General features: G+C 44.8%; 1 pseudogene; it reads left to right on the forward strand.

The window, feature by feature from the left end:
* The first annotated feature begins 4,259 nt into the window (after window positions 1–4,259).
* On the forward strand, window positions 4,260–4,379 carry LOC133363495 (5S ribosomal RNA; annotated as a pseudogene).
* Window positions 4,380–16,557: the final 12,178 nt, after the last annotated feature.

Below are 16,557 nucleotides of genomic sequence, written 5' to 3' on the forward strand. Positions count from 1 at the left end.
ATTAGCATTGCAGCTTTACTCCCAGAAAAGCAAGTATTGATTAAAGCTTCATATTGGGAAGGTTTTCAAAACATTGGCTTCTTCAACAGCCCAGGAAAATTTAAACTTGTTTGACTCGTGAACACAAGAGAAAAAAAGACTTTTGGTACTGCTGAAATCGATATACTTACTCAGTTTATGAGATTTTCAGATAAACAGGAAAAAACTATCATTTTCTACCTTTGCAGTGGCATCTAAGTACTGCCTGGAGGCCCAGAAATCCCTTGTCAATCACAACCCTGACTTCACTTATTGGCTACAAACCTGAAAGGGTGGGGTTACAGCAGCCAGGTAAGAGATCATTTCATGGAAGTTAGGAGGGGGTGATGTTTTGGTGTGTATCTCAAGAACCAAACCACCTAGAAACTTAATTTTTTTAACAAATGAAAGCTTAGAGTCTGGAGATAAATCTGAGTCATCCAAAGAGTACCCCAAAAATCCAGAATCTCCGGCTGAAAACCTGACATCTGGCAACCCTTAATAGACTAGGAGCTGTTGTCCCTGCTTGCTTAGCTAGCCCATCCCACCCCTCCCCCACAGGTTGCCAAGTCTCCTTCTATTTGTCCCCCTGAGGTCACAAAGGCTCCTCCTTTTCCACTCCACTAGGGTGACAAGCCTTCTCCTGTCATTCCTCCCCCACAGATCAATTGGTCAATGGCATCACTTGAGCGAGTGAGGCCTAGCCAACTTAGTCAAATGTCTCATGGCTGGCTGCCTTGTCCTTACTCACTTGCCCATCCTGCTCACTCGGTTGTGTGCCTCATATCTGCCTTTCTCACCTGCCCACCTTATGCTGGCCCTCCTCATGGCCACCATACTCATTTAGTCCTCCACCAGATGCCAGCCTCACTCACTCACTTGTTCCATGCCTCACCCAACCAACAGCATGGAATGGTGCTGTGACACTTCTCATCATGAAGCTTCTCATCGCACTGTAATTCACAGCACCACCTGTCTGCAGTCAAGTGAACTACAGCGCAGCATGACATTTTCATACATTTTTTAATGTATATCAGAAGATATAATACAAAGCAGTTCATTTCCTTCACAAGGACACGTTCCAGCTAGGCCAAAACACTCAAGGGCTGCTTTCATACTGCACTTTATTCCATTATTCTGACGATGTCTTACCTTGTAATTTGTGCATTATATTTGACCTTTCATGTGATGTACAAGCTAGTTCTGGAATTCTAGTGGAATATAGTGCAAGTTTAGTGAGAATTTTTGTGATAAACAATACCAGAAATAATCAGTTTGCAAGCTTGGGAACCCATGAGCTGCTCACATGACAGGCAACCCAGCATGCAGTGCGTTCCCACCGTTTAGTTGCGCAGGGATTTTTTTCCTGATGAAAATTGTGCCAGTATTCCGGCATAGGCGCAGATAGCAGCAGCATTTCCCACACACACCTGTGTCCATACAACTCAAATAATTTTAAAAGTCAGATCCTAAAGGGAGAGGGCCTCCATGGCAACCAGATAAGATCTTAGACCTCCTACACAGTAGGGAACAATGCACATGTGTATACAGGATGAGGGACGAAAACAAGACGTCGTTCATTGCAGCTGTGTGAAAGACATTTGCACAAAATGCCGGCATATCAGCTGAAAAAGCCACAGTTCTCTAACGCAACAGGTACTGCAGTGTGAAAGGGATTTTAGAAATCGGGGCAGAAGCACCACCATTTTAATCCATTAAACTAACGCAAGAGAGCCAGTGTGGCCTGGTGGTTAGAGCAGTGATTCTCAAACGGTGCACTGGGGCACACTGGTGCACCGCAAAGAGGTGGCTAGGTGTGTTGCGAATATTATGAAAGCATATTATTATTATTAAGTTCTTTTTATTCATAGTTTAAAATATATTAATATATTTTTAATTTTGTACACGAAGTGTGCTACAAAATTTTTATATGTTTTACAGTGCGCCGCGAACCAAAAAAGTTTGAGGACCACAGGGTTAGAGTGTTGGACTACGACCTGGGAGACCAGGGTTCGAATCCCCACACAGCCATGAAGCTCACAGGGTGACCTTGGGCCAGTCACTGCCTCTCAGCCTCAGAGGGAGGCAATGGTAAACCCCCTCTGAATACCGCTTACCATGAAAACCCTCTTCGTAGGGTCGCCATAGGTTGGGATCGACTTGAAGGCAGTCCATTTCCATTTCCAAACTAACACAGCCCCATGTGTGAAAGCAGCCAAGGAGAGTGCCCAGCAGGGTGAATAGGGGTGTGTGACTGGGGAGACATAGAGAGGCTTAGAGGGCCACATGAGGTGCTCCACTCCTGCATTATGGAGTCAACCATCGACACATACCTCCCACCACGCACTTCGCAACCTGGTCTTGCCCTCCTGCTGTTTAGCTGTCAGCTTACCACTTTGCTTGTCTATTGTTTCCCCGGTTCTTCCACTGAAACCCAGTAATGAGTTAGCATTGCTCAGAGGGTACCCTTAATAAAGACGGCAAAGGTTCGGCAGCTGCACATTAAATATTTAATTCATCAGATGCATCATCTTCCTAACGAAGTCAAATTTAATCTCCCACTCTAAGTAAAAGTGTGTGTGTGGGAAATACATTCTGCATCCCACCTGTATCGTTGTTTCCAGCAGCGGCCTTGTTTCATCTCCTTACTGGCTCCGATCCAGTTCCACATATGTGCAGCAGTCGGAGCCAATTGTGCAGAGCCCCACCACCAGTTGGGTAATTGGAACAGGCGAGGGGGAAGAATGAAGTCCCGCTCCTGGCTGCCCATCCCAAATAGGTGGCTGGCTCTACTGCGAGGATCCAGACAGAGGTTCATGCACAGAACCTTGGATGGTTGCTTAGGCTGGAAACTGGACATGCAGCGTCCCATTTGCATTTGTGATCTTTCATGCAGCTAGTCGTACACACATGGAAGCCTTCTCCACCACACCCCGAGGCAAGTGAGCATAAGAGCAGCCCGGTTGCATCAAGGTCAAGTGTCCGCTGGTGCAGCATCCTACCGCTGACAGTAGCCAGCTGCATCCTGGGAGCACATGCCAGTGCATGAAGCACACAGCCCTCCTCTGTCATCTGCCCTCATCCAGCAACTGGCATGTCATTTCATTGGTTTATTTCTATACTGCTTTTTGGCCAAGGCCCTTACAGCGGTAAACAGAATAATGCCGAAGAAAATACAATAAAACTACAAGAAAGACAAATCCAAACGTACAATACAGTAAAGCAGTACAACTATAAAACAGCACAAATGCAGCTACACCATAAATCGCAATATATGCATTCATGAGTTGCATTTGCACTCTCACCATAAGCACAGCTGCCGTCCACAAACCAGAGCCTCTACGGTAAGCTTTCCACTGGAAGCAGCGACAGCTGTGACCCAGTTCTTACTGTTGTTCTCCAGGTCAGGGCTGGCCAGGGGTGTAGTCGTACAGGGTCTCAAGGAGGTCTTAGTCCCCTTGCTTTTTTGGGAGCAGGGTCCCAGCAGGGTCCCTATGTCTCTAGTATCCCACGAGCCAATCATCATGAAAGGGGAGTGTGCTAGCCACTGAGAAGACTCTTTTCAGTAGCTAACACTCTCCCCTTTCATGCTTATTTGCTCCTAGAGACATCTGTTGTTGTGGGAGAAGTCATTAACAATGATCTCATTCTCAACCCAGCAGGAGAAAAAAAGGATGTGTGTGGCTGTGACTATCATGAAGGGACCTTGCACTTCCGAATTTGCCACTACACTACTGGGGCTGGCTCAGCCTTCTGGCTCCTCAACAGGCTGTTGTTCTCCAGGTGCAGGAACAGAAGCAGGTGCAGCAAAGAAGGGATGGGGAGGCTAAAGTTGGTGTTCCCCACCTGGCCAGCAATGGCCACCTATGACTGCTTCTTGCCACCTCTAAGCCCATCACAGCCTCCACATAAACAGGGTTTCCCCTAGAAGTGGTTACAGTCGCTCTCCAGGACAGGGCATTCAACGGAAGACCGCCTGTGTGTCTGGAGGTTCAGTTTTGTTTCAACAGAAACAGCAAGTCATATAAAGCAAGAGTGGGAAACCTTCTTCAGACTGAGGGCCACATTCCTGCCTGGATGACTTTCCGAGGGCCACATGCTGGAGGTGGGCAGGGCCAAAGGCAAAAGAAGGTGGAGCAATGCATGTGAATTTTTCCCCTGCACTGTTTCCACCAGTTTCTACAGACACTCGTACACCCCTCTCTGTCCTTCACCCAGGCCAGCAAGAGGCATTATCAGCGTTCAAGGATGCATACTACCCTGAACACACCCGATCTTGTCTGATCTCAGAAGCTAAGCAGGGTCAGGCCTGGCTACTACTTGGATGGGAGACCGCCTGGGCATACCGGGTGCCGTAGGCTTAGAGGAAGGCAATGGTAAACCACCTCTGAATACCTCTTACCATGAAAATCCTATGAATAAATCCAAAAGATTCATAGGGTCGCCACAAGTCGCGATCAACTTGAAGGCATATAACAACAACAAGAAGAAGGATGCATTCTTCTCCCTCAGCTGCACTTCCTCTCCCTGGACCCTTTCTCTCACTGCCCTTGCTTTGCATTGTCCTCAAGTGTTTTTACCTGGCCGGGATGTGCATTTGAATTCCGATCGTGCATTTTGCTTCTCTGGACAGAGGATAGAGAGGCGGAACTAGCTTACCATACAAAGGTAAACTTCACATTTGTAGCTCTGCCTTTTGGATTTGGCCCGGCCACCCCTGACATGTGGCCCCCAGAAGGATGTCCGGCCGGCAGCCACAAGAAGTCACATTGCAACCATTTTATTTGCTGCCCTGGGCTCCTGCTGGGAGGAAGGGCAGGACATAAATCAAATAATAAATAAATAAATAAATAAGAAAATTAATAAACCGCAATGCTGATGCCTAGTTCTGCTCACCCTTGGCTGGGGTGGGTGGGGCGGTGTCTGAAGCGAGGAGTCTCCTGTGCTCATGGAAGCTCCCCGATATGAAATAGATGATTATATATCTACAATGTACCTATATTTACCTACATTGAGATAAATACGTAAATAAGTAAGAGCCTCCTCAGTGGCATTTTCAACAGAGCTCCGTTGCCTTCAGTGGCTTCCCCCTTCCCCCATCCCGTCCCCTGTGCAACATGGAATTGGGTTTTCATCTCTGTGGGCTGCAAAGTTCAAGGATAACAGGGTAACAACATTTAATCTGCATTGCAGGAGGGGAAGAGGAGGGCATTAAAAAGAAAAGAACAAGTGGAAAATTGGACATAAAAGCAGCATGGAAATTCATTTCTAAAAAAAACCCTGGATCAAAACATCTCTCTCAGTTTCTCTCTCTCTCTCTCTCTCATACACACACTCACGCACTGAATTAATTGTCATCTATCCTTTGTTGTTGTACCTTTAAGGTATTGAAATGTCTGCTGCCCGCAGCGTGGCTAAATCAACATCTGCAGTATTGATCTTTGACACGTGTTATTGAAGGGGATATCAAGAGGGTGTCGAATCTTTGCTGAAGCGTCCAAATTAGAATGTAACATTTTTTTAAAAGAGCATTGTCTGACTGTGTTGCCGCCTCCTTTGTGTGTGCTAAAAGTTTCTCGTTAGGGAACTGGGCATGAAGAGGTAATCCTTGGCATGGATATCAAACAGCCCTCTGAAGTGATGGGATTACAGAGCAGTGCGGAAGAAAAGAGAGTGACCAAGCACTTGAGCAGTGTGTGTTCTCTAACTCATCTAGGAAGCTCCCTTATACTGACTGCCTCAGGCCCTTGGTCCACCTAGCTCAGTAATGTCTACTCTGACTGGCAGTTACGAACAAGGGGCAATCCCAGCTCTGCGTGGAGTTGTGGAGGGATTGAATCTGGGACCTTCTGCATGCAAAGCAGATCCTCTGCTACTCAGCTACGGCCCTTCTCCATTCGTCACTGTTGTCCTCTGTGGATGTCAGTAGGAGGCACCACATTTAGGTTTCCTTGTTCAAGGGGCCACAGTCACTTGATTCCAAGGTTGAACCAAAAGGACGTAGACTTTTTTGTGTGAACTCTTCTGGTAATCCCACAAAACTGCAACTGGTGCAAAATGCATCGGTTGCAACTACTGGTGCCAAATCAAGATAATTTTATTTCATGCTATTTAGAAAGCTTTATATACTGCTTAATCAAAAAATATCTCTAAGTGGCTTACATAAAATGTATTATTTATTTTACTGAACAGCATTTCTAGACCACTTAATAATTGGGGCACGCTTTGGAGTACCCCAGACCTCTTCAACGTTCCACAAAGAAGGTGGGGTAGCGAGGCAAAGAAAAATAATAATAAAAATTAGGCTGAGGTCAACTTGGCGGCTCATGTCCGCAATGGAGATTGCAGGCTGTCCCATCCAGAGCCAGCACCATGAGGCTGAGACACAGGTGCAATTAAATCTCATTTTATTAAAGTAATGGATACATCAAAGGCATTGTGCTTCATAGAAAAGCCTGCACTAACTCACTAAAAGTCCCCAACTACACTCTAGACATGCTCTGTGGCGAGTGAAGGAAGTTGACTCAGCAGCTCCCCGCTGTGAGCTGCAAGCTCAAGTAGGGAACGTTTTTGAGCTTAATCTCTGACTCCTTCGCAAGTCCTGTCTCTGCCCTGTCCGTTTCTCACGGCAGCAGGAGTGAGGTGACGGGGGGCATGTTTCCAATGACTCGTTGGAGGACACCTGCTCCTGAGTAGCAGGCTCGAGGTCAGGAGGCTGCGTCACACTGGTAGCACCCTGGGAACTGCTTGGCAAGGGAGGAGTTGGCAAGTTCTCCGGAGCTTCCCCCAACAGGACCTCTGCAGCAACTGGGGGCACCATGGTCACCTCTTCGGAGTTCACACCATCTGTGGGAATTGGCTCGAGTTCAGGTTCGCTTCTCCCCACCAAGGTCCTGCTCAGACTCAACAACTCCTGGGTCTTCCGCGCCTTCTGGCAGCTGAGGCGCCTGAAACTCATGTCTCCCCCCTCCCTGCCCTTCCAGGGAGAGCTGAGGCTCAACACAGGCTGAATAAGAAGATAAGAACATGAGAACATCCCTGCTGGATCAGACCAGAGGCCCATCTACTTCAGCATCCCATTCTCACAGTGGCCAACCAGATGTCCCTGGGAAGCCCGCAAGCTGGACATGAGTGCAACAGCTTCCCCACTTGTGATTCCCAGCAACCCAGATTCACAGGCATGCTGTCTCTGACAGTGGAGGGATAGCATAGCCATTGAGGTTATAATCTCCCTCAGGTGCAACAGATATCATGTGATACAGTTAGGATTCTGGGACTGCATTTTGCGTGTAACATCCCCTTCGACCCCAAGCTAATACTATGTTGTTTGGCTTCAGTTGACTCTTTTTACTGCGTTAAAGACTTGTCAGTCTTCTCTTCTGCTCTCTACCCTAGCAAGGACACTAAAAGTTTCATTTAAGGTGTGGGACACATCTGGGTTACAAGCCAAACTGTAATTTCTCAAAACTGGGGCACTGCCGTTGCTTCTTTGCCCACAAAATCCTAGGTGTGTAACCTGACATTTGTAAGATGAAAATCAGATTATATGCACAGCTCTCCCTTGAAAGAGCCACACCTAACAGTCAAGATGCAGATCGGGATGTTGACCTCATAACAGAGGGATGAACTCTTGTAAAGAACAAGCTGAAAACCACATGTGGAATGGAATCTTGCGCTGTAAGAGCTCCATTCTCTATTCACACCCTTGACTTGTGGCCAAACTACATGCTACACACAAACACAAATCAAGATAGCTCAATGGTCCTTTTTTGGGTGAGGAAAAAAAACACTACCAGCAAGGAGCGCTATTGGGAGCAGAGAAAAGACAGAGAGGGCATTTCACCCTTACCCTGTTCACTGTTCCCCACTCAAAATCAACCCACACAGAGGGTCTTATCCAACATTAGCCATACTCAGAGTAAACCCACTGAAATCAATTGGCTTAACCTACTCTATGATTTAATTGGACGTCGCCCTTAGTGGCTATTCCCCATGCAGGTTTCAAAAGCACATTTGCCCTTAAAGCGGTGGGCAGGGAAGTGGTTAAGCCTTCCACTCCCCCTACCATTTACCTGCTCTAATTGCCCCCTGCCAAAGCAGCTTTTCATACAGTGGTCATCAGGCTATTAATACACATATTATTAATAATAATTAATATTAATAATAATAATATGAGCTCCTGGTGTCTACAAACTGTGTGCCATACCAGGAGCTAGGTGTTCAGTATTGTGGGTCCAACTCTGTGCATCTCCCTCCCAGCAGAGATCTGACAGGCCCCCTTCCTGTTGAACATTTGGTGCTTGGTGAAGACTTTTCAAAATTTCAGCAGACATTTTAAGTCCATTTTTCCTGATTTTGGGGTTAATTTTGATTGATTTTATGCTTTATCTCTATTGCATCCTTCTTGCATCCCTATTGTACACCGCTTAGAAACTACGGTATTAAGCGGCATATAAATCATTAAACTAAATAAATCATATTGGTATGTTCTATAGTCCTCAGGTTTGGGAGTGCTGATATATTGACGGGTGCAGAATGTCAGCGAACTTGGTCACTCCTTATCTTGTCCAATTTGCTTGCTTTACTCTCTAACCCACCCATACAACTTTGTCGAGGAATCATCTTTGCCCTGATTATATAGCACAATCCTGGGCATGTCTGCTCAAAAGTAAGCCTCAGAGAGGTCAACAGTTCTTACTCCCAGGTAAGTACATATACTATGATTGCAGCTTTAGTATCTGTAATTCTTCAGGACCAACAGGGATGATATATATATCTCACACAAAGACACACACACACACACACATACCATTTTTTGCAACTAGGAAATTGTAGCCTAAGAACTTAAAGGTATGGGGTACTGCTGCCCCCTAGAGTCAAGACCAAGCATTGACAACTCATCTGGACATGATTTTTTTTTAAAAGGACACCAAAAGTGGTCAATTGCTCCTGTGTCCTGGATGGACTCTGCCTTCTCCTGTTTAACATTCAAACAGCAGCACACACAGAGGGGAGGACTGCAGTTGAGCAGCCAGGGAGGCATGGGCGACCGGTGGCGACATCACAAAGATCCTCCGAGCACTCTGTCTGAGCCATTCAAGGAAAGGCAGCAAAAGCCGTGGAGGCGACAGGGTCGCCTGCTGCCCATCTTTCAGTGCATCACTGCCATCTTGAGTTCAGCAGGAGAAAGTGGAGAGACACTCTCAGAAGGAAAGGCCAGGGCCTGCATCTACACCACAGGCTTAAACTACATTAGCAGATGAGCGCAGGGATTTACCAAATTCTTGCAAGCTACACAGCAAGTGGATTGGACTGTGAAAGACCAACCCAAATTGTGTTTGCATTCTGACAAATTTGTAGGGCAGTACAATATCTCAGAGAGGAGTTCAGGTCTCCTGCTCCCCTGGTGCATTCACTATAGCTGCCCAATTTCCCTGCTTTTTATATCTGTGGGCTATAGGTACGTTCTTAAGCCACAAGGTTTTTTGCCTATTAGTGAATATTATTTTGATTGCTTCTCTTGTTTCTTATATTGCATTGTATTGTTTAAAATATGCACCAGATAGAATTTAAATTGCAATACAATACAATACCATGTAAGAAATAAAAAAAGCAATCAAAATGCAATTAAAAATCAATATGAATATTAAGTGTAGACCTGCCACAGCCCACCTGAATTAGACTTGTGGACTACTGGTGGTCCATCGACCACCATGTGGCAACCTCTGGGTTAGTGTGCGCACAACTACAGAGGGTTAGGAAATAAAGAAGCAAAAGGAACCTTGTCTCATCCACTTTCTTTAGCCAATATTCTTATCCAGGCTTTGCCAACGTGGTGCCCTCCAGATGTTTTGGACTACAAATCCCATCAGCCCCAGCCGGGCACCAGGTTGGCAAAGGCTGTTCTTAGCTGTCACTGTTAAGGTAGAGAGTTTGTTGCATATTAACATTGTCTTTCTGACACTCCAGTATTCCGGGAAGCCAAGAGCCAAGAGTCACGCTCCCTTTAATAGTCGCTGAGGTGAAAGCTATCATGTTTGGCTTTGTCAAATCAAATTGAAATCATATCAAGCTTGTCACACAAAAAAGTTATTTATTTGGATGTTAGATCATAACAAAGAAAAAAACATAATTTGATATACAGGATCCAGAATGTGGAACACGTGGATCTGTAGCATTTGATAATGGCTGTTTTCACCATTCCACTTTCTTAACGTGTCTTTTTTTCACGATACGTCTAGAACAGCCTTTTTCAACCAGTGTGCCTCCAGATGTTGTTGGACCACAACTCCCATCTTTCCTGACCATTGGCAATGCTGGCTGAGGCTGATGGGAGTTGTGGTCCAACAACATCTGGAGGCACACTGGTTGGGAATGGCTGGTCTAGAACTTTGGTGGTTCTGGAGCTGGAAACTTTACACCTTCCAGCTCCTTTAAGCAACTGCTTTAAAAAGCTGTTTCTCTTCCCACCATCAGCAATCAGACCTCTAACAGCACACGTTTGTATTTGAGATGGCATCGCTGGCAAGAGACATGCCATGGAAATCAGCTTCCCATGCCAGTTTGTGAGAGTCATGCCAACAACGGCTGACAGAGTGTGAGTCCACCAAGGGCTGTGGCAGACTCAGAGCATGCCCAGGCTATGTAATTCCCTGCACCTCAGTCATGTTCCCCTGGACTCAGGTGTGGCCTGTGGCACCTGAAAGTACAGACAGACTCTCGGATTCTCTCCAGTTCTCTCCTTTTTCCAATTTTCACTTTGCCCCTTTCCCATCAGTTTGCCATTTTTTTAACAACAAAAAGTCTGCATGAACGTCCGTACCCTTCTTTGTATGCATTTCTCCTAATGTTAAACTTATTTTCAGTCCTGCCGGGCAATTTAGCCTGGGAGCACCTACCCTTTGGACCTCTGTCCCATTACACATCATCAGACAGGCACCATCTCTATTAACTTTTTGGCGCCAGTTGAAGACCAATGGCCCATCTAGTCCAGAATCCCGTCCTCACAATGGCCAACCAGATGCCCCAATGGGAAGCCCTCAAGCAGGGCCTGAACGCAACAGCACTCTCCCCTCTTGCGGTTTCTGGCAACATGATTCAGAAACATGAGGCAGAGCAGAGCCATCACGACTAGCATCCGTCGGTAGCCTTCTCCTCCATGAATTTGTCTAATCCTCTTTTACAGCCACCCAAGTTGGTGGCCATCACTGAGTAATATCAGCAGGACATCAGTCCCAGTGGAGGCAACGTTCCCTGTATGGAGGCAGCAAAAGTATTTGGTTTATCTGGACTTTCAGCAGGAGGAAGCAGAAGTCTTTATTCTGTCTCATTTCCGTTTCCAAGGTTATAAAACCAAGCTAATTGGCCCCAGTATACTTGCCTTTCTTCTCTCTGATCCCTGCCTCCTCTGAGTTTTATTATCTCTACTTTATGCTTTATTGTTATTTAACTCTTGTAAATAGTGTTTTGTAAATCGTATTGCTTTATTGTATTGATTTGTTGTTTTATTGATGTATTCTTATATCGTATTTTGATATTTGTGTCTTCTGTAAGCTGCCTTGAGGGCCTTGGGCTGAAAGGCAGGGTATAAATAATAATAATAATAATAATAATAATAATAATAATAATAATAATAATAATGTGTGCATATCCCATCATTCAGCCAGCTGTTATGACATGGGGAAGCAAAGATTCATCTGCTAGCATCCTTTTCATATATCCAGAGTTACACCATGCAAAGATCTGCTGGCTCTTCATCCCGGACAGAAAGCAATCCCCAACACAGGTGCACATCCAACCTTTTAATCATTGCTGCAGCACTTTAAAAAATTTTTACAGCTTGGTGTAAATTAGATGGAAGTTTAGATACCAGTAGGTATTAATTATCAGTATGCTGCTCTAAGGCAAGGCACATACAGAGATCTTCAAAATAAACCAAAATAACAAGGGGGAAATAGTTGGAAAAACCAAAGATGGGGGGCATCGTCTTTTAAGGAGGGGGTATCTGCCCTCTAGTGGTTGATGCATGAAATAGCACATTTCATCTGGAGTACAGCATCCACTTCTGGGCACCACATTTTAAGCAGGGAACTGGCAAACTGGAGCAAGTCCAGAGGAGGACGATCAGGATCACGACGGATCCTATGAGAAATGGTTGAAAGAGGTGGGTATGTTTTGTCAGAGGATGGACATCCTACATGAGTAGAAAAATATTTATGCTGGAACTTGGGAGGCTCCTCCCTTAAAGCAAGAGTCCCGGATTCCCACAAAGCTATAAAGGCCCTACCCAGTCACAGGTGGATTGCCCTTTTCTAGGGATGGGAAAGAAATTCAGTTCAATTTAAAGCCAAGTCTACCAAGTTTGCAGTTTCCGAAACTGTATGAGAAATGAAACACTGCCATCCTTTGAAATATACACTTATCTGAATTTTGCAATGCAGTTCTCTAACCAAACAGTGTTTACAAGAATGCATAGATTAAAGTGTGCATAAAAATGAATATATGGGTGAAAATAACAGAGAAAATGCATTATATTAGCAGAAATTGCTTGCTAAAAAATTTGTCAAAACTGCAAAAAATGTGTTGATTAGGAGAAATTCACACTAAAATGCTGATGAATTTTCATGAAGTTTTTTTTTAAAAAAATCACAAATTGCTGCAGAAATGTGGAGAACTGAATTTAAGATTGGAAAAATGAGAAAGTGAGAGAACTAAAACTGGGAGATCCTTCCACCCCTACTCAACAACAACAACTTTATTTGTAGTCAACTGACCATTAATGCATAATATTAGATACATCATAATAAAAATGCATGTTAGAACAACTGGGAAAAGTATAGCAATTATAAAATACAAGACGTTTAGTAAAATGGTCAAACAGATTCAAAAATGTTGCCACTTGCACAATAATTGACTTATTTGACCCCTAGAGTAAAATGATCACAAGAGGCTCAAGAGAACAGCCTGGAAAGGACTGTGTAATGGGATGTATTTTATAGCCCGTTGATAATAACTGCAGCTGAAAGGAACATGCAAGATGGACTCCACTTCAATGTGATTCCAGGGGCAGCTTCTGTTGTAAACCGGAATTTTATCATATCTGCCATCTAGAAAGTGAAACATTAAACCATGCCATGGCCATCTTAGATAGGGCATTCCATCTTTACAAGGAGGGCCTAACAGACCAGATGACTAGAGGATTCCATCCTTACTCTTTGCATAGCATACCTGAACAAAACAAGGTTCAGGGTCCTTCCAAGGTTTGCTCTTTTAATAATATATCAAAAATATATCCATTCAGTGACAGGAATAATAAAAAAGATCAAAAGTTATATATTATAAAAAGATCATTCCTCTCTCTAATCAAATATCTCCCAGGCTGTCTCTCCATAACAGGCAGGCAGGTAGACATTAACTCCCAGTTCAAACCAAAATCCTTATGTTTATTTATTACATTTATACCCTGCCTTTCTTTTCATGATAGAAATCCAAGGCGGCTTCCATATGGTTCCCAGGCGGTCTCCCACCCAGGCACTGACCACATCTGACCCTGCTTAGCTTCAGCAGGAAGCTGGTCTCATCTGCCTTTAGACCATAGCCTGGGACTGCTCAGCTCCAACCCACCCCATGTTTCCTCTTCTTCAGCCTCTCTCCGTATTCCCCAAACTGCTCTCCTCTCAAGGCCACACTGGGGCCTCTGCAAAGAAGGAGTCCAAACATTCATTATCTTCTGTGGCTCACAGCTGGTTCATTGCTACACAGATTTTACAAGAAGCTTGATTCCAGGCAATACGGTCGCCCTCCTGCCCACTTCTGGTTGAAATGGATACAAGATGATCAGTTTAGCTATTTATCTCAGGGCTGTGACAATTAAGCTGGAGAAGAGATGGTTAAGAGGCAGTGATCTGTTAGTGGCCTTCAAATATCTGAAAGGCTGCCATGCAAAAGATGAAGCAGATGTGCTCTCTGTTGCTCCAACGGCAGGACTAGAACCAAGGACTGGAAATTGCAAGGAAGCAAGATTTCAGCTAAACTTCCTAAGGTTAAGAGCTCTTCAGCAGTGGAACAGACGGCCTCAGGAAGTGGTGGACTCTCCTTCACTGGATTCTTCTTCACTTTACGCATGGGCTGCATGGTCAGCCAATCAGGGATGCTGCAGGTGCATCCTGCATTTTAGAGTGTGCATTGAGCTGGGGGTTGGACTAGATGACCCCCAAGGTCCCTTCCAAATAAAAAATTGTATGATTCTATGATTTCCAATTGCTTTCTATAGAAACTTGCAGCAGAGCCATCCGTCACCCACTGAGCATCTTCCTGGTGCCTTACAGAAGAGCAGCCATGTTAGCCTGTTGCAACAAAACAACAAAAAGTTCTGTGGTACCATAAATATGAAATAACAACAAAACTACTACTACTACTACTACTACTACTACTACTACTTAATAAATGTGTTGGGCCTTAAGATGCCACAAGTCTGTTTCTTGTTTTATAGTGCTTTTTAAATTAATTTTTAAGAATAACGAATAAAACATAAAACTGAACCATTTCAATCAATACAAAACAATTTACAAAATATAATGCAGGGTCAAGGATGATTACAAATAAATCATCTCTACTGTTACAGAGACAATTGGAAGAACTGAGCAGACAAATAAAGGAAATCCAGCTTCTTATTTATTTATTATTTAGTCCATTTATATACCGCTTATATTTAAATAAAACTCTAAGTGTGATAATTTCAAATTAATAAGTGTCTTCCTTGCAGATTCCAGGCTGCCTTAGGACTCCCTCCAAACCATAAACGATTCACAAACGAGAATATGCTCTCCATGCAGACTCACTCCTGTATTCTCAATAAAATAATACCATGCAGCTGAAAACGTAACCTGTATTCTTTGTCCACTGGTAATCATCACTTTTTGTGTGAGTTTCTCCAATAAGGCAAATAACAAAGAGTTGTGCAGTACCTTAAAGACTAAAGGGTGACAGCTTAATAACTTTTAGGATGCCAGAAGTCTGTTTGTTGCTTAATAGTGCTTTTGACAGATCAAAGCACTTCCCATATATTATCTTCTTGCTGTCCTTGGAAGGGGAGCCTTGCAGGTGGTGGGAGGGAATTGCTGAGAGGGGGAGGGGATCATCAAAAGCCACCTGGTGAGTCCATGGCAGAGATTAGGGTAGAACTGAGAGTTCCTGATTGGCTGATCAGTCTTGTAACCATTACCAGCAGAGGGGAACCTCCAGCCTGCAGGTGCAAGCAGACCCATGAGGCCATTTTGGCCAAGCCGTGGCTACTTGCCCTACTCCTGACATCAATTATGACATCAGGTACGGGGCAGGTAAATTCGTGGATGGGGCAAAAGAGGCTTTTTGGATACCGCCAATCAGCTGACCATCAGCTGTGCCTGCAAAGCTCTGTGCACAGCCCCGTCTGGACTGCTCTGCAAGAACAGTGCATGGTGCTGCCTTTGCCCACACAATTCGATTTCAAACCGCACAGACAAAAATGTCATTGTAACATCAGGTGAATAACCTGTTGAACTTGGCCTGTGAGGAGGTGGGGCAGATAAGGCCAGCCACATCCAATTTCCCACCCCTCAGCTACATCACCTGTCTCAATATAGTCCCCACACAGAGAAACACGGGGAGTTGCCTTCTTCTGAGTCAGACCATTGGTCCATCTAGGTCAGTCTTGTCTACACTGACTGGAAGTGGCTCTCCAGGGCTTCAGACAGGGGTCTCTCCCAGTCCTACCTAGAGATGCTGGGAATTGAACCTGAGGCCTGCTGCATGTGAGGCAGATGTTCTACCACTCAGCTATGGCACTTCCCCAAAGGTACACAGAAACAGGAGCAGAGTGACGTAGAGCTAGATGTGGCAGACTCTTGTACCAGATCTTCTTATCTAAAGTAGATGCATCCTTTGAAAGCAAGAATGGAGGGAGGATTAATGTTTGCTAACTTCCAAGGCTCCCTTGGGTGAAACCTAGAATGGGTTAGGCATCTTTCACCTCACATGTGAAAAAAAGGCAAATTCCATGCTATGAATCATTAGGAAAGGGACTGACAATAAAGCTGTGAATTTATTTTATTTTATTTATTTATAAATATATTTGTTTATCAGTATTTTGTTAAATGGATCAAAGCGGTTTACAAGAAGTTTAAAAAAAAAACAGCCACCGTACAATAAAAACATTAAAAATACAATAAAAACAGAGGCCAGCTGTTGCAAAAAGACATCTTCTTAATTGCCTGCATAAGCCTGGTGAAACAGAAAGGTTTTCAGCAGGCGTTTAAAACTGAAGGCACCTGCTGATGTCATAATGCCATTATATACATCTATGGTGCAATCACATTGGAATACTGTGCAGGGGTGTCACTACCTAGGTGCGGAGGGTGCAGATCGCACCCGGGTGACACCCTGAGGGAGGTGACACCCAGAGCTGCCCTGCCCCGCGCCGTTGCCTGGCAAAGGAGCCGAGAAGCGCTCCGGGTCGGCACAGCCAACTCCTCCTCGGAGGCAGGAGGGCGGGCGAGACTG

The sequence above is a fragment of the Rhineura floridana genome, chromosome 8 (genome assembly GCF_030035675.1).
Source record: "Rhineura floridana isolate rRhiFlo1 chromosome 8, rRhiFlo1.hap2, whole genome shotgun sequence".
In the NCBI taxonomy this organism is placed as follows: Eukaryota; Metazoa; Chordata; class Lepidosauria; order Squamata; family Rhineuridae; genus Rhineura; species Rhineura floridana.